The sequence below is a fragment of the Hemicordylus capensis genome, chromosome 1, assembly GCF_027244095.1.
Source record: "Hemicordylus capensis ecotype Gifberg chromosome 1, rHemCap1.1.pri, whole genome shotgun sequence".
Taxonomy (NCBI): Eukaryota; Metazoa; Chordata; class Lepidosauria; order Squamata; family Cordylidae; genus Hemicordylus; species Hemicordylus capensis.
This window is the reverse complement of record NC_069657.1, coordinates 51,894,859-51,913,579: the sequence shown is the minus strand read 5'-3', so window position 1 is coordinate 51,913,579 and position 18,721 is coordinate 51,894,859. Positions and strand designations below refer to the sequence as shown.

Genomic DNA, 18,721 nt, shown 5'->3' with positions numbered 1-18,721 from the left:
GCTAACCAATGCCGTACTAACCCTGTAGGAACAGAGACCTCCCCGGGAAACCGGGGAGCGGGCCTTCCTCGGGCCCCGGAATAAAGAAAGAGGAATCGTTGCCGACACCCGGATGTGCTGTCGCGCTTGTGCTTCAAAAGAATGCCACCTCAGTGTTCCCAGGGGAAGTTATACTTGTTCCCACATTGCCAGCGACTCCCTTTGAGGGTCCTGAGCCACTGCTTATTTTACCAACGCAAGCAGCGAGCCCCCAAGGGATTTTTGTGGTCCCGGAATTGCTTGACTACATTCCCCAGACATCTATCATGCTTCAGGTTTGGGGGCACATGCCCCTGACCCTTAAGCAGGGAGATTCGTGGGCTCATTGCCTAAGCGTACGGAACCTCACCCCAGTGGGGCCTAAGGCCTCTATGTTATCCCCACAGGTTGCGCTGGTCCAGACGAACATTGCCAGTGGAAAGCCAACTCGTAAGTTTTGGATTCATGGGCACTGCCTCGAAGGGTTGTTGGACACTGGGGCGGATGTGTCGGTCATTACGGTAAAGGAATGGCCGTCTCAGTGGCCTAAGGAGCCCGCCCCCTCTATTTGGGGAGTGGGTGGGGAACAATCTTCTAGCCAGAGCACTGAGTGGTTGGCGGTGAGAGCAAGTCAAGCCGGTCCAGTTATAGCTCACTTTCAACCGGTCATAATACCTCTCCCTTTTAACCTATGGGGACGCGACCTCCTGCAACAGCTGGGAACTCGGATCAACATGCGGGAGTAGCTTCCCCGCACCGAGCATTGGCCCTCACCTGGAAAACTGAAGAACCCATTTGGGTAGAGCAATGGCCTTTGCCAAAAGACAAATTAGAGGCTCTGCTGCACCTGGTAAAGGAGCAGGTGCAAGCTGCACACTTGGAATTTTCCTCTAGCCCCTACAATACCCCTGTTTTTGTGATAAAGAAAAAATCAGGGAAATGGCGACTCTTACATGATTTGAGGGAAGTAAATAAAATTATTGAACCCATGGGCCCCTTGCAATGTGGACTACCTAATCCTAACTTAATACCTGCGGGTTACCAGGTCGCCATCGTAGATTTGAAAGACTGTTTTTACACTATTCCCCTTCAGCCTCAAGATAAGAAAAAGTTTGCTTTCACGGTACCAGTTCTGAATAATGCCCAGCCCACACAAAGGTATCATTGGTCTGTATTGCCCCAGGGCATGTTGAACAGCCCTACGCTGTGTCAGCTTTACGTGCATCAAGCATTATCGGAGTTTCGTAAGCGTTATCCAACCCTCCTAGTTATTCATTACATGGATGATATCTTGGTATCGGGGCCTAGATTACCTCTTAATTGGTTACCTATTCTAACTCAGTCCCTGAGAGAGTTTGGGTTAATAATTGCACCTGAAAAAAATCCAGCTCTCCGAGCCCTTTTGTACCTTGGCCACCGTTTGATGAGCGCCTACGCCATGCCCCAACTACCCGAAATTATTTTGCCACCAAAGCTGACTTATGTACACTTACAACAAATCTTAGGGACCCTTAATTGGGCACGGCCATACTATAAATTGACAACTAATGACCTCCACCCGCTTTTTGAGGCTCTTAAGCAAGGCCGACAACCGGCTGACCTCATTACATTATCTCAGCCTCAGTTAGAAGTGATTAAGAAGGTGAATATCGCCCTAAAAGAGCGTTGAGTAGATCGTGCAATAGAAAATATGCCCCCTGCACTTCTAATCGTAGCAACCCGACCTCAGTTCACCGGAGCAATCGCTCAAGTCTCCTCGTCGGAGGTGCATATCTTGGAGTGGCTCCACCTTGCACATACGCCAAAAACCACTGTCTTGACTCAATTGGCTATGCTAGCTTTGATCCTCCGCAAAGGGCGCGATCGTTGCTTGGCCCTTTTTGGCATGGATCCTATTCGACTCCACATACCCATCCCCCAAAGTGACTGGGAGTCTGGTTTCCGTTCTTCCTTAGCCTTGCAACTCGCGTTAGCTGATTTTACTGGAGAGGTTGCATACCACCTTCCCAAGGATGTACGGTTGCAACTTCTCCCCCATTTGCCTATTAGACTCGGCACTTGCCTAAGCCCAGCCCCCCTCCAAGGGGCGCCCACTGTCTTTACTGATGGGTCACCTACCAGAGGTGTGATGACTTGGCAGGTGGACGGCGAATGGAAAGCCCGATATACTACCCCACAAACATCTCCGCAACGTGCAGAGCTTGCTGCGGTAGTCCTGGCTTGCACAGTGTTTGCAGACTCTAGTTTTAATTTAATCACTGACAGCTTGTACGTTTATAATGTCCTCACTGTACTTGAAGGAAGTTATGTCTCTCACAATCTAGACAGGAACCTTCTTGGTTTGTTTATTGCGTTGCAACGTCTGCTGGCGCAGCGCAGAACGCTTCTCTTTGCCGCCCATATTCGCAGCCATCAACCCTTTCCAGGCTCGCTGGCAGAGGGAAATGCAAAAGCTGATCAGCTATTACGCGCCTTTCCAGTTTCCCCAGCGCAAAGTCATGCCATGCACCATCAATCTGCCCGCAGCCTCGCCCATAGGTTCTCTATTCCCCTCACAGACGCCCAGGCCATTATTCAACAGTGCCCCCAATGTTCAGGCCAAGCCTCTTACCCGTCCACAGGGGTAAATCCCAGGGGGTTGGGAGCCAATGCGTTGTGGCAGATGGATGTAACGCAGTGGCCCCCATTTGCTCCCTGGCGCTGGCTTCACGTTACAATCGAAACTTACTCAGGGTACATTTGGGCCACCCCGCAGAAGGGCGAAAAAACTCGCCATGTCTGCAATCACCTTGTCCGCTGCTTTGCAGTCATGGGACAGCCGTCCGCTTTAAAAACTGATAATGGCCCTGCCTACTGTTCCTCGGCCTTTGCTTCCTTCTGTGCGCGTTGGGACATCCATCATACTTTCGGCATACCTTACAACTCAACAGGCCAAGCTATCGTTGAACGGGCCAACCGCACTTTGAAGGCTGCTTTGGTTCGACAAGACAGGAAAGGGGGAAGTCCCCTGTCCTTGCCGGACAGGGAGCAACTGCTTGCACATGTTCTATTTACTATTAATCACTTAAACCTTATTTTCTCTGATTCTCATTATTTATCCCGCGTACAAAAACACTTTCGCACCACCGAGCCGTCCCCTCGGCCCTTGGTGCGTTACAAGCGCCTGCCGGACCCGCAGTGGAAAGGTCCTGTTCCCCTGATCACTTGGGGCCGGGGTTATGCTGCTGTGGATCTCCCAACAGGCCCGTTGTGGGTACCTGCCCGCTGTGTTCGACCCACCCAGGATGTCGTGGCATCAAGGTCTGTCCAACCCGATCCCGAACTTCGGCCTCCACCTGAAGGAGAGCTTCCCGGCACAGCCCCAACAACGAGGCAGCAACAGGAAGAACAACCCGCCAGTGACCTGGGGAATGGTGAAGAATCTGGCAGCGCAGGCGACCGTGCTCCTGGAGCAGGAGGAAAAAGAAAAGACCCCTGAGAACTTTCTGGCAGCCGTGTTTGCCGCCCTGAATGCAAATTCTTGCCTTATTCTGTTTTGTTATTTCTTCTGCCTTTTTTATGTACCTACTGAAGCTTTTCCCTTGGCTTCTCTTTCACACCCCAACATGTGGGCCCGTCACGCGTATTATATGTTTCACACCCATGGAACCAATGTCTCCCTGATATATGAGCACCCTTTATCTGTGTCCCACCTGTCCTTTTTGCCCACCCCCATCAATAGCCCGGAAGTAATTGTAGGCCAGTTGCAGAACCTTAAGCGGTCCATGCTATTTTCCGACCCCCCAGGTGAATTGAATGCAACGACGTTCCGTCTTTTACGGTATCGTCGCGCGCTCCCAGGCCTTTGCTTCTGTTGCCATAATTCTGGCACCTGGGATAACAAGTGGAAAGATCATAAAAAGGTGGGCTATTGGAGAAAAGGCGCAGGCAACTACTCGGGATGTACTGATCGGTTTTACCTGTATGGAACGTATAATAATTCTTACGTGTTTAATGTAACAGCTTTGAATGGCTCTTTAGATGATCTTTACACCGCCTTCCCCATGTTCACTCCCAACTTGACTGGCCTCTCTGGGGGCTCCATCTGCAACGGATGGCAAATCAAGGACCCCAACTTATGGTTCTTTTTTAACTCCACTGCCACAAACTATCATCCCGGCCAACACCTGTGCGCGGCAGTGGGCTACCTAACGCTTCCGGTGCAAGTTGTGACACCGGCAGCAACCCGTCCCAGCCCGCAACGAGCCCGTAGGGAGGCCATGGGGCCGCAGTGCCAAGATGAGGTCATTGTGGGACCTCAACTCTCTGAGGGCTCTTCGGGCGGGCGGGCCTTCGCAGGTTTGTTTACTGGATTTCTGACTCTTGGCTCCTATCCAGGAATCATAGCGCAGGAAAACCGGCGGTCCATTATTGGTCTCACGTGCCGCTTAGAAAAAACCATCAATGCTACTGGACGCATAGCTCGCGACCTCCAGGAGGAACTAGCTGGCCTCCACCAAGATCAAATGCAGCTTCGATTTGCAGTAGACTTTCTTTTAGCTAAGAGTGGAGGATTCTGCTCTGTTGTAGGCTCCTCTGGCTGTCAGGTACACTACCATGATTTAAACCGCACAATTGAAGATGAGCTTGCTCATCTGCAATCCCTGATCACAAATAATGTGGCAGGCGCCCAGAATCCCTTTGCCTGGCTTTGGGACTGGTTGCCTGGCCTCCCTTGGCTTCGCTATGTCCTCCTGACTATCGTCGGTGTATTGAGTGTCGGGGTTCTGCTATGTTGCTGTATACAATGTGTCCCCTCCTTTTTTACCCTCCTCCGACCACACGCTCCTACACGCCGAGAGCTTTATTATGCATATCACCGTGTGAAAACAGAAAAGGGGGAGATGTAGGCTGATAAGGGTAAACACCCCACCCAGGACTGGCATACCATACTGGAATGTGGCGGTCGCACCCTGATAAGCACTCCTCCCATACTGCGGCAAAATAGAACCAATCCGCTCTTTCCACGCTCTCTCCCTATACATTTGCACCACCTCTTTTGTACTCTATAAATAAACGCACCCTTCTGATGTTCAGGAGGTCCTGCATTGACACCGTTTCCGCCTTGTTTGTTCCCTCAGCAATTCTTTTTCAGCATTAAAAAAAACCACCACTTATCAACGGGGATGCTGGGATCTTTATTTATTTATTTATCATATTTATATGCTACTTGACATGTGTCAGGTAGTGTGTGTACACAATTTAAAACACAACAAATATAAAACAAAATAATTTTTTTTTACAGAATTAAAGAAAGTTAAAACAATTGCAGGGGATAAAAACAAGTAAACAAATTAAAATTAATTTCAGTTAAAAGCCTGAGAAAACAGGTGTGTCTTGAGGGACTTTTTAAAGACTATCAGAGATGGAGATGACAGGAATATGCTGCCTGTTTTATTTTGACAAGGAGCATATTTGAAAGCCCTGAGGCAGCCACAGAGAAGGCCCAGTCTGAAGTTGCCACCAAACTAGCCAGTAGCAACTGTAACCCAGCTTCTCCAGATTATCTTAATAGGTGTAGCAGGGTCCATGACAAAGAAGATGCTCTGTTAAGTACCCTGGACCCAAGCTGTTGATGGATCTTGATGGTAGGGCTGACTGGAGTGATGTAGGGAAAGAAACTGAATAGCACTTTCCTTGCCAGTGGTTAGACTGCTCAAAATTATCCCTGCAAACTGCTTTTCTTTCTGTGGGGATACAGAGGAAGTATGGAAAGCCACCCCCATAGTCCTCTCCTCAATATACAAGCCTCCCACAAGTGCTTTTCCTTTAAAAGGGGGGAAGAGTTGCATAATTTCACACAACATGTAAGGCCACCTCCAGCCTCAAGGGCAGGGTGCCTCTGAGTACCAGTTGCAGGGGAGTAATGGCAGGAGAGAGGCCACGCCCTCAACTCCTGTCTGTGGCTTCCGGCGGCATCTGGTGGGCCACTGTGCGAAACAGGATGCTGGACTAGATGGGCCTTGGGCCTGATCCAGCAGGGCTGTTCTTATGTTCTTATGACTTGTTCAGATGCTATTAAAACCATGGATGCTGTATTCAAATACAGCACCCAGGGGAATGCACCAGCAACCTCCACCCTCACACTGATGCATGTTTTAGCTACACTACCTTCTCTCCACAGACAGTATTTGTAGAGGAAAATGCTGCACTCTGGGAGAAATCCTCCTCGTGATTTTCACATCCAGGTTTATTGCTAAATGCTGATAGGAGCCAAAGGTACCAATTGAGTGAATGTAAAATTAATGGCCGACATTCTGTGCAGCGAAACACAGGCAGTATAGATCCTTCCATGCTGCTGTGTGCACCTCGAACAATGGCCACAACATCACGGGGCAGATTTGGTGTGCTGCTACTTAAAATTGTGCAATCACAGTTGGGCAACACTGCATTCATTATTTCCCTTGGGTGTTGTGGCACACAACTGTAACTGTAGTTTTAAGTAGCAGTGCACCAACCCTGCCCTGCAACACGATGGGTGTTGTTTGAGATGCATGCCACAGCATGGGAGAGCTTGCACAGTCCGTGTTGTGCAGTACAGAATGTCAGCCATTACTAGATGACATGATGTGCAGCTCTGTGTTACCAGGCAAAGGGCTGTTAGTCCATAAGAAGCCTTCAATGTCCCTGTGCTGTAGACCACTTGCTGCAGCTGTCTGGGCTCCAAGGGAGAAAGAGGAGCGATTTTTGTGCCCTTCCTCCAAAAGCCATTTAGAATTGTAGAAATCTGCTCCTGAGGGCTGCCTCTGCTCCTAATGTCCCTAGTGGCCAATAGGAGGTATACATTTTAAGAGTTGATGCCAGTGGAGTCCAATTTCCCACAGTAATAGCAAGAGATGTGGGACAAGATAGCCACCAGGTGATTTCAGTTTTATGGGGGGAAACTGAACAATCTTTCCTTCCCACAATTACAGTCCAACTCCAATAGGCACTGCTTCTACACATACTACAGAATCAGTCTGGGAAGTCTCATGATGTACAGTCCAGCCTAGTCATGTGATTCTTTGAGTTCATGTGGTTCTCATTAGCCAGAGCTGACTTTCAGCCACATATGAAACTGCCTTTTGCTGGTCCATCTAGCTCAGAGGTGTCTTCTTGACCAGCAGCAGCTCTTCAGGGTTTCTGGAAGCAGCCTTCTGCAGCTGTCTATGGAGAGACAGGTACAGCTGTTAAATGTTGGACCTTTTAAATATAAAGCATGGAGCTACAGCCCCTTCTCAGACTGAGTAGGCTGAATCATTCTTGCTGGTGCAATATGAACTCAGCATGGGTCAGTTTTTGTTACTCAGTCACAACCTTCCTTTTCAAGTTTCTTTCCTTCCCCCTCCCACCCTCAATCAGGTGCCTGAAGCTGATCTGTGCTGAGTTCAGCTTATGCTGCCAAGAGTCATATCCAGCGCTATAGCATTGCAGCTGAAAGTTATCACAGCCTGACAAACTGGTTTTTGTAGATCCATGGAATTCTGGGAATAGGCCTTGATTTCATCTTAGCTGAAAGTAGTTTAAATTGATCTATTGCTGCATCATGATGGCTTTTAAATTTCAACCAACACTTAACAGGTCTATTTGTCAAACAACATAGTTGCCCTATCAAAATGAAATGTTCCCTGCTTTCAGGGAATAAATATTTTCTACCTCATTTAATCTATTTTTATGTAACAGTGAACTCCACCCATCTCTCTGCGAGATCCTTCCTTATCTGACCATCCTTTCCTTCTTTTGGCACAGTTAGCACAGTGGTTATCCTCCTTATTAAAGAGTGCTAAAATAATTCACTGGGCACCATCCAAACTCCCACAAACAAACTAGGAAACCTAGTTTGTTTCCTAAATGCATCATTTAGTATTCGCCTGTGCAAAGGGAGATGAGAATGCAGACGGCAAAGGCTTTAGGAGAAGGCCGAAAAAGTGTGTACTGTCTACTATAAGATTTTGAAGCATTTTCTCTTTCTTTAGTTGATACTTTCTTGGGAGGCACCTCCCAGGATGCACCACATTGCTAGCATTACAAGTTACATCACAAGAGATGGGGAAACACTGACAAGGCCTTCCAGATGACCAAAACAAACAACTATATCACCAAACACCACCCCTTTTGATCTTTTTGACGCTAAAATAGCACAAACTTGATCTAGTGTTAGTAGCACAATATCTCTTCCTTACACAATGAATAGGGACTAGGGAGGTAGTCAAAAGAACATAAGAGCAACCTTGCTGGATCAGACCCAAGGTCTAACTAGTCCAGCACCCTGTGTTTCCCACTGTGACCCACAGGATATCTTGAGAATCCACACAACCAGAAGATGAAGGTATGCCCCCTCTCCTGCTGTTGTTCCCTTACAACTGGTATTTGGAGACAACCTGCCTCTGAACGTGGAAGTAGCCTATAGCTACCAGGACTAGTAGTCATTGATAGACTTGTCCTCCATTAATGACTTGATTTAGGGTGGTAACTGTAGTTCAAAAGAAATCACTTGGGAGATATTCAGACATGGCTTCATGCTTCAGGGTATCCAAAGAGTGAATCTGCTTCAGAGTAGATTCGCAGCTGTTTAATATGGGTGATTAGATGGGTCGTTCACATAGGGTCAGTTCTTGTCAGCATTCCCTGTGGATCTTTTTCGTCTGTGCATTCCCACAACTTGCTCTGGGTTTTTTCTCCAACCAATCACATCCCAGAGGAGGAGGCAAGAGATCTTTGTGTGTGTGTGTGTTAGTTTGACAGCTAATTGTGGAAGACTGGTGAGACAAGTTGCCAAGCAGCTGGATCAAACAGCAGAACGCTTAACCTGAACCTGCCGAATCTGACCCAAATCTTTGCTGATTTTTATAATGAACTTCCCTTTGTAACTGTCTTCCTCACCTCATGTCCCCGCCCCCCGCCAAACCATTTAAGAGGTCATGGAAGTTTAAAGTAGAAATCATTGCTTTCTCTCTGTGATGAAGAAAAATGCAGCCTTGTGGAATCAGCTCAGACACAAAGGGCTCAGTTTCCATTGTTGAGTTCCAGGCATCCTCCAACAACATCTGCATATGTAAAGCCTATGTTCCTATGGTGACCAGCTTCAACCCCAGGCTGCCACTTTCTCCCCCCCCCCCCCACCTGGCATTTGGCAGGCAAGCAGGCCCGGAGCGGGAGGCTGTGCCGCCCTCTCCACCACCTGCTTGGCCGTTCTCCTTGCCTCTCTGGGCAGGCGCAAAGGGGTTTCTTTCGGACCCAGTGCGGGCCAACCTGACATTGGCCAGCAAGCAGGCCAGAGAGGATGGCTGTGCCACCCTCTCCGCTGCCTACCCGCCCATGCTTCACATTTGGCACCAGTGTGGGCCATCCTTCCTTTTGGCCAGCAGGTGGGCCCAAGAGGGAGGTTGCACCACCTACTAGGCTGTTCTCACCTTCCCCCTGGCTGCAACTTTTGGCCACTTTCCTCTCGCTGCTTTTGACCTCTTTCCTCTCATCCTCCCTCTGGCCACCGCTTTCCTCTCACCACTTTTGGCCACTTTCCTCTCGTCTTCCCCCCCGGCTGCTGCTTTCTTCTCGCTTCTTTCCTCTTGCCCTCCCTGCCCATTGGCCACCACTCAGCCATTCTCCTGACCAGCAGTTTTTCTCCCACCCGCCTGTCACCATGTCTGTCTGGCAGCTGCTCGCGAACTCTCACATGAGAGCTGCCACACATGGGATTATCCACAGGTACGCCTTAGAGAAATAGAGAGAGAGATTTGCTAGGTTTTTTTAAATCCATGCAAGAAGACAGGTTCTGAAGTGTGTGGAAGGAATAATAGTGCCCAACTAGTATGTGTGGTTTGCACTGCAGTCCTATCTTAGACTGTGCCACTTGAATTGATCATCCCTTCATGGCTTGCAGGCACCAGGCGGGTCTGAATCACACATCGGACACCACCATCACCCACTCCCACAAACAGCTTTTAAAAGCAGCTTATGCTCGGCACAATTGTGAAATATCACAATGAGGTTATCTTCAGCCCTGTTACCTTCTAATCACTAGGGAATGTGAAAAAATTTGAAACTGAATTTACTTAAGCTCTACCTGGTACATTTTGTTTCATATTAATCAATGGTTACACTTTGCTAACAGTGTTTGCTTTGCTTTATCTGTTCTCGGCTATATGAACACCTGAACAGGGCATGCCTCACTCAGACATTGTTGCTCTCTTTATCATGCTTAAATGGTTTGGGACAGGCAAGAAAAGGACAAAAGCTGACAAACTTAGGAACTGGAGTGGACATGGTGAGGGATGTATGGCCCCCAGGGACCTTTGTTTCCCCATCCCTACATTTCTCCCGCATGACTCTCCTGTTCTCTCAAACTTTTAATTAGAATTCATTTTAGTAATTTTAATTGTTTTAATAACTGTCTTATGCTATTGTTTTTATTGTGTCTCATGTATTTTAATCTGTGTTGACTTTTAAATATTATTTTAAATTTTGTACACTACCTAGAGATGTACATGTGAGGTGGTATAAAAATATGATAGATAGATAGATAGATAGATAGATAGATAGATAGATAGATAGACAAATATTATGTGAAGTCAATATGCTCAGAGTGCAATGGCATCATGTCACACATTTCCTTTTACTGGAGAGGTGTTGGTCAGCAGTCAGAGTCCATCTCCCAGAGTAGAATGTAGAATAAACTTTATTACGATCATAGATCAGACAAGCCATCTCCCAGATACCCAATCCCTGCTAACTGGGCAAAGAGGCAGTTTTAAACATGGTTTAAAAGAAGCACCACTTTTAAACGTGGCGATTCTCTTTATTTAGCAGGGGGAGAGCAACTGGCCCTATCCACCCCTCAGCACAGCCAGGACCTCCAGTGGTTGTTGCTGGTGTCTGTCTTCGGCTTATGTTTTAGATTGTGAGCCCTTTGGAGACAGGGATTCATCTTATTTATTTATTATTTCTCTATGTAAACCACTTTGGAAATTTTTGTTGAAAAGCGGTATATAAATATTTGCTGTTGTTGTTCTAAGCCTTGTTCAAAAACTGGGCACATCATACCCAGGTACAGGGAGAATAAGAGTGTGTCACCTAGGCCTAACCTTCAGTACCAATGCACTCCTTAGCCATAGCCTTGGGCACCCCCAGGTTCAGTATTTGTTTGAGGAGGGCAATGCTCAACCCAGACACATTTCCCCAGCATAATTCCTCAGGACAGCCTTGGAATGTCCAAGTTTCTTAATTGCACAGAGGAAGTGTGGAGAATCCAGGGTGCAAGATCCTCTACAACAGTGGTTCTTAACTTGGGGTACACCAGATGTTGATGAACTACAACTCCCAGCAACCCCAAGCAAATTTATTGTGGCTGGGGATGGTGGGAGTTGTACTTCATTAACCTCTGGAAGACCGTAGGTTAAGAACCACTGCTCTACACCATGTGCCACCCTGAAACCCCAAAACACAAATGGGAATGTTTAGGCATACAAATATGGGTATTCCCCAAAGCCTAAGGTAACCCAGTCCCCACCAGTTCCAGAGCCTTTGTGTAGACAAAGTGGGTGAGACTAGGGCAAATGTGGTATAAATCCCAGCACAATCCAATATTACAGTAAACAAGTAAAAGGTTTAGTTTATTACTGTAAAATAAATTATTTACAGGCCAATAAAGGTCAGGATGTTAAAAAAATGTACAAAAAGCATTAATCATTCATACCTACTTCCTGGTCCAGGTGTTAGAGGATCAGAAAGCGAATCTCTTAGTTGCAAAAAGATGGATTAAGAGTCTCCAGCCTAGAAGCATGATGGTGGCCCCTGGCCCCTTACATCCCCACAAAGGGAGATGATCTTTTGGCAGGCTCAGCATGGCTTCTCAATCCCTTCTCCCAAGAAGAGAACAAAAACCCCAAACCCTTGGTTATTCCATTCCCACTTACGTAAAGAGCAAATACCAAACAGGAATCTGAGGTCTACCACCTCAGAGACATAGGAAGACAGGGAAATTCTTCGCTAACAGGATTATATTATTGTGTGAAGTACTCTTGAGCATGGAGAGAAAGCATCAATAATGCTTTAATAATAATAATAATTATTATTTAATAATTGAAGCAATATGCATACAAAGGGAAGATGTGTTCCACCATGACTCACAAAGTCTGTCATGGTAGCAACAATTTGCTATGTGTGAAAGTCACAGAAAGAGTATATGTGTTGAGTGTACATGTCTGTCCAGCCACTTACCCACTCACTGCCCCTCAGCAGCCAGAGAGGTCTTTGGGACGATATGGGCCCCCATCACAGCCCAGAAAATGAGCTGAGTCTGCTCCCAAGAGCTAGTGAAGAGCGCACATTCATGCATCTTGGCCACTCCAAGACAACTCAGCCCAATGATGTCCACAAGCCAGAACATGTTCCAGCACCAGGCCTATCTCTGGACTAGATAGGCCTGCTGGATCAGACCCAGGTGTATGTAGTCCAGCATCCTGTTTCGCACAGTGGCCCACCAGATGCCTCTGGGAAGCCTACAGGCAAGAGCTGAGAGCAATTAGGCCAGGAAGTAATTGGTCCAGGAAGGGAAGGCAGATAAGACAAGTGCAACAGCAGGCTCCATTACAACAGGGGTGGATTAGTGATGTAACTTTGAAGAGGTGCTGATCGAAACCTTTGATAGAATATTGGGAGAGTCAGGTCTCAGCATAGGGTACTCTTTTGATGTACCTGCATACTCTAGTTTTCATTACAATCAGCCTTGAATACAACAGGCGATTCACACACCTTCTCACCCAGGAAGGAAAATCAGACACAAGGCATTCTGAAAGAGCCTGTATGGACTCTCCTATTCAGCAGGGATGTGCAAAACGTTTCGGGTACAAAACGTCTTGTACTTGAAACAGGCTGTTTCAGGTGTTTTGTAACCGAAATGAATCACCCTTTCTCAAGACCTAAAAGTTTTGTACACAAAACAGAATGGCCCTTTTTCAGCTACAAAACGTTTTGTTGTTTCGGACCTCCATTTTGTGGCGATCTCTGAGTCAATCTCCATTTTGTGTTTGACATCTCTTTGAATTTCCCACCCTTCCGGCCTTCCAATCAGTGACCTAAAGCATGGGCTGACCTGCTGACGATTCCCTCTTTGTTCCCCATTGACTCTTTTGCCTCTTGCCACTCTTTACTGACCCCACATTGGCCAGGGAAAGGGTCAAAGAAGGGGCAAGGGTGGGGGGAGTTCAAGGAGGGGTTTTCAATTCATTCAACAAGTTAGTTACTCATTCGCCATTCTGCGCTTCAGCCTCATTCAAGAGAGAGAGATATAACTAGTTTGCATTGCATGGCATGCCTCAAGTTGCCATGATGACGCCATGCCATTGCCTATGCCTGCCTGACTCGTTGCCAGCCTGAGCCCAGCCTGCCAGCCTGCTATGGCTACTGCATGCCAGCCTGGAAATGGATTTACCTGCTGCATGGCTGTTTGCTCCAGAAGATTTTTTTTCACCCCCTTGAGATAATTGCCGCCTGCCTGTGCCTGCTGTGTCTGTCTGTGCCAGCCACCAGCCCCAGCCCCTGTGGCCACTGGCCAGTGGCCACCTGGCCAGCCACACCTCCCCCCCCCCAGATTTTCAAGGCTTTTGCCCCAGCCCCCACAAACCTGAAGACTGAGAAGAAGATTGAAGAGTAGACTCAGAGACTAGACCACAGACAACTGGACACACCTAGACTGAGTGAGTGTACCCCCATCTACACAGACACAGACACACACACACACACCTGGAATTCTGTATTCTTGGGTTTTTTCCCCTGTTTGGAGTTGCAAGTGAATTTACAAAGTTGTGTGTTGTAGGGGTGGCACTTTTAAAAAACAGAAGCCTGCCCTCTGCCCCATAACTGATCTTCTCTGCTCAGCAGCCTATTGTATGATCTTCCCTGGTCATTATTGTTGTATTAGTTAATTGTATCTATTCTGGAAACTAGTGATATTGTTTGTATCTGCTTGTGTCTCTGTTCCCTTACTGCTCCCTATCTTTTCCCTTGAATCTATTTCCTAGTTACAATGTCTATATATTATGCAATTCAAATGCCTTGGATGGTTGTTGTTGTGCTGTATTTTGGGGACCTCATGGATGGGCATCCTAGTTCATTCTCTCTCTCTCTCTGTCTCTCTCTCTCTGTCTCTCTCTCTCGACTTCTTCTTTGCGGTGAAGATTTGGTCATTTTGTAACTTCTATCATCACCATCACTTTTATCCAAACTAGATTGCTTGCATAGGTTGTGTGGTGCCACAGGCTCCAATCTGTTGCAGAAATGACAAAAAATGCGCCAAAAATTGTGTGCCATTGTTGTCAGGACCATCACTCTACTTGGGTAGGTAGGAGGGAGGACCAAACCTATTGGCAGAATGTTCATTCTTTTGCATCCTTACTGAACCCGCTTTTATGGCTGGGTGCCACAGAAGTAGCTGTGTCTCTGTTGCTAGTGGATGAAAAATGCTTGGGGGAGGGAGGGCAGAGCACTGTTGTTGGCCCTAGGGCCTAATCTTCTCTGCTGCATCTGTGTGATATCATGCTTGCTTTGGAAACCTGGTTCTTTGCAAAGCTCTGCAGTTACTGTGTGTGCTGTTATGTTATTCTTTGGGGCAGATTCAGGGCAGAAAAGGGGCATCTGGGGCAGAAGAGTGGGGTGGGGTGGGGAGGTAGTGCCCCAATGGGTGCCTGCCACCACCCAGATTCTAAAGAAGTTGGGCAAAGGGCTGGGGTGTGTGTGTGTGATTTGTTGAAGTTTATGCATCTTTAAGGCTTTTCTCCATAGGGAATAATGGAGATTTCAGTAGCCCCATAACTGCACTTGGGGGGCACTGGGGTTGCCCAGAGCGAGTAGTGTTGTAGTGCACAGAGGGTGTCAACCACCCACATGGGTTGCTAACCCATGGGGTACAGGGTTTGTTGTTTCTTAGGTGTTCTGAGTGTAGGTTCTCTGGTAGCATATGAGAGATTTTCAATGACAAACCATGAATCCACTCTCATGTGCTGCCAGAGAATCTACACTCAGAACACCTCAGAAACAACAAAATGCTGTAACTCATGGGGATGGTTGATACCCTCTGGGCACTACACCACTACTCTCTCTGGGCCACCCCAGCGCCCCCCAAGTGCAGTTATGGGGCTGCTGAAACCTCCATTATTCCCTTAACCTTAAAGACATGTAAACTTCAAAAATCACTTAAAAATCAGCCCATTGCCAAATTCCTCTGAAAAAATTGTGGTAGCTTCCTTGCCCCCACTAGGCACTACCACCAACCACACTCCACCCTAGGCCACCCTTTTTCCTCCCAACGTGAAGGGGGTTAGGGTTAGGGTCCTTTGCCCAATCAGTTCTTTGCCCAATTCCTCTGAAATTTGGGTGGTAGCCTCCACCCATTAGGTGCTACCACCCCACTCCACTCTTTTGGCCCTGGGACCCAGTTTTTTAACCAGAATCAATTTGGATTTAGAACTGGATTAATTTGGATCTGAATCGAATCTGGGGTAATTTGGATGGGTCAGATTTGGACCCAAAATGGAATGGGGGTGTTTCGGTTTGGGTCTAAATAAAAAGAGAGAAAATCCAAAATGCACACCCCTACGGAGCATGACAACATCAAAGTGCCCCAAGGCACGTTTTGGGATATAAGTTTCCCTAACCTCATGAATCCTGTGTGAAACAGGATGCTCACATGCTAGCAAAATAATGCTCAGGATCATCCAACAGAGATTAGAGCCCTATGTGGAAAGGGAAATGCAGGATGTTCAAGCTGGTTTCAGAAAAGGCCGAGGAACAAGAGACATAATTGCCGATGCACACTGGATAATTGAGAGAGCAAAGAACACCAGAAATAAGTCAATGAGGCAGTTCCCACTATCAGTGGGAACCACCAAATAGGGTTATGTGGGGAGAGTGGGCTTAGCCCGCCCTCCCTGCAGATGATCCTCCAGTGTGCCCTGGGTGGCCAAATCAGCCGCCCACACGATTGCCAGCTCTGTTACAGCATGCTCTACAACAAGCACACAGAGCATGCTGGAGAGAAACCCAGGCCGGAAGGCTGCTTTTTATCCTCCTGGTCGGGGGTTTCCTTGTGAGTTGCCGCACCACGACAGCACACAATCTGTTAACCCCAGTTAGTGGAGCGCTCACTCCACTAACTTGGGCTAAGGGGAGGGGTACTTAGGGCGGTTTGCCAGCACACGACCCCCCAAAAGCGAACTAGGCTCCCTTAGACTGCTTTTTGGCGGTCATGAGAACCGCCTCAATATGTGCTTTGTTGTCTACAGAAAAGCCTTCGATTGCATCTACCATGTCGAGTTGTGGAATATCCTTAGGAAAATGGAGATCCCAGAACATCTCACTGTTCTCATGAGAAACCTATACACAGGGCAGGATGCCACAGTTCAGTCGGAACATGGTGAAACAGACTGGTTCCAGATCGGCCAAGGAGTAAGACAAGGCTGTATACTTTCTCCTTATTTATTCAGCTTATATGCTGAACATATACTGAGAGAAGCTGGACTGGAAGAAGATGAGTGGTTTTAAAGTTGGAAGAAGAAACATGAATAACCTGCACTAGGGCTGTTCACGGAACTGGCTGGTCAGGTTCAGTTTGAGTCCAAACTGGGCCTGAACCGGACCGAGCCAGTTCGGTCTGGCATCCCCTCGAAAACCACCCCCCACACCGTTCCGTTCGGTCAGGGGGGTTCGGTCAGGGGAGTTTGTGTAGTAGTGTAGTGTGTTAGAGTGGTTAGAGTGCTGGACGAGGACCGGGGAGACCCAAGTTCAAATCTTTATTCAGCCATAATACTTGCTGGGTGACTCTGGACCAGTCACTTCTCTCTCAGCCTAACCTACTTCACAGTGTTGTTGTGAGGAGAAACCTAAGTATGTAGCACACCGCTCTGGGGCCTGGGCTCCTTGGAGGAAGAGTGGGATATAAATGTAAAAATAAATACATACATACATACATACATACATACATACATACATACATACATACTCCAAGCAAGATGGAGGTACTCATGATAAGGGGTCATACTTTGAGGGATGTGATAGATCTTCCTGTTCTGGATGGGGTTGCACTCCCCACCCCGAAGGAACAGGTACATAGCTTGGGAATGCTTCTGTACCCAGATCTCACTCTGGTTTTTCAGGTTGAGGCCATAGCCAAAATGGCCGCTGCACCATTGGAGGAAGGCCAATGAATGGCCGAAGAATGGCTGAATGGCCAAATTATGGCTTAAGGGAGGTTGGTGGGGGAGGAGGAACCTTGTGGACACCACCACCCTGCCACCTCAAACAACTCCCCCAGAGGGATTAAGTGAATTTTTTAAAATAAAAAAAATCTCGCAAACCCCCAGCGGCGGGGTTTGGTCCAGGGTCGGACCAAACAGGGGGTGGTTCGGTTCGACCCCGAATGGTTGAACCAAACCGGTTTGATGTTGAACCTGTTTGCACATCACTAACCTGCGCTATGCTAATGACACCACTCTGATAGCTGAGAATGCAGATGATCTGCAAGTACTAATAATGAAAGTCAAGGAGCACCATGGGGAAAATGGGGAAATTCCGGATTGATTTGTTCTATGATCCATTCGTTTGTTTTCCTGGCTGTCCATGGTATCCTCAAAAGGCTTCTCCAACACCAAAGTTCAAACGCATCAATACTTTTTCTATCTTGCTTCTTCAATGTCCAGCTTTCACATCCATAGAGTGTCATGGGGAAAACCATTGTCCAAACAATTCTAATCTTTGTAGGTATAGACACGTCACGGCATCTAAATATCCTTTCCAATACCTTCTTTGCAACCCTACCAAGTGCTAGTCTGCAGCGTATTTCTTGACTGCTGGATCCTTTACTGTTGATGGTCGATCCTAAAATTCAGAAGCTATCCACCACTTCAATGTCTTGATTATCAATTCTGAGTCTGGTTGCTGTACCCATTGTCATTAGTTTAGTCTTCTTTACATTTAGTTGTAGTCCCATTTTTTCACTGTGCTCCTTGACTTTCGTTACTAGAGCTTGCAGATCATCCGCATTCTCAGCTATAAGAGTGGTGTCATTAGCGTAGTGCACGTTTATTGATGTTTCTTTCTCCAACTTCAAAACCATGCTCATCTTCTTCCAATCCAACTTATCTCAGCATATGTTCAGCATATAAATTGAATAAATAAGGAGAAAGTATACAGCCTTGTCTTACTCCTTTGCCGATCTGGAACCAGTCTCTTTCACCATATTCCATCTGGACTGTGGTTTCCTGTCCTGTGTATAGGTTTCTCATGAGAACAATGAGATGTTCTGGCACGTATTAAGGTTGATTGGAATTGTCTCACTTTTTGAGCTAAATTCCCCACATTTGCCTGAACTTGGGGTGTTGACCAATCATCCCTGAGGCAGTTCCATCAACAGCACACACAGGTCCCAAACCCAGGTAGAACACAGTTCTACCTGGGTTTGATTGTGTGAATGATTGTGTGAATGATCTCCTTGTGGCAGATAATTACATAGGTTAATTATGCATTGTGTGGAAAATTATTTCCTTTTGTCGGCCCTAAATTTCTTGGCAATCAGTTTCATGGGATGACCCCTGCTTCTAGTGTTATGCAAGAGGAAGAAATATTTATCTTTATCCACTCTCTCATAAGAACATAAGAACAGCCCTGCTGGATCAGGCACAAGGCCCATCTA

General features: G+C 47.1%; 1 pseudogene; it reads left to right on the top strand.

The window, feature by feature from the left end:
- The first annotated feature begins 384 nt into the window (after window positions 1–384).
- On the top strand, window positions 385–9,438 carry LOC128351388 (uncharacterized; annotated as a pseudogene).
- The last annotated feature ends 9,283 nt before the right edge of the window (window positions 9,439–18,721 follow it).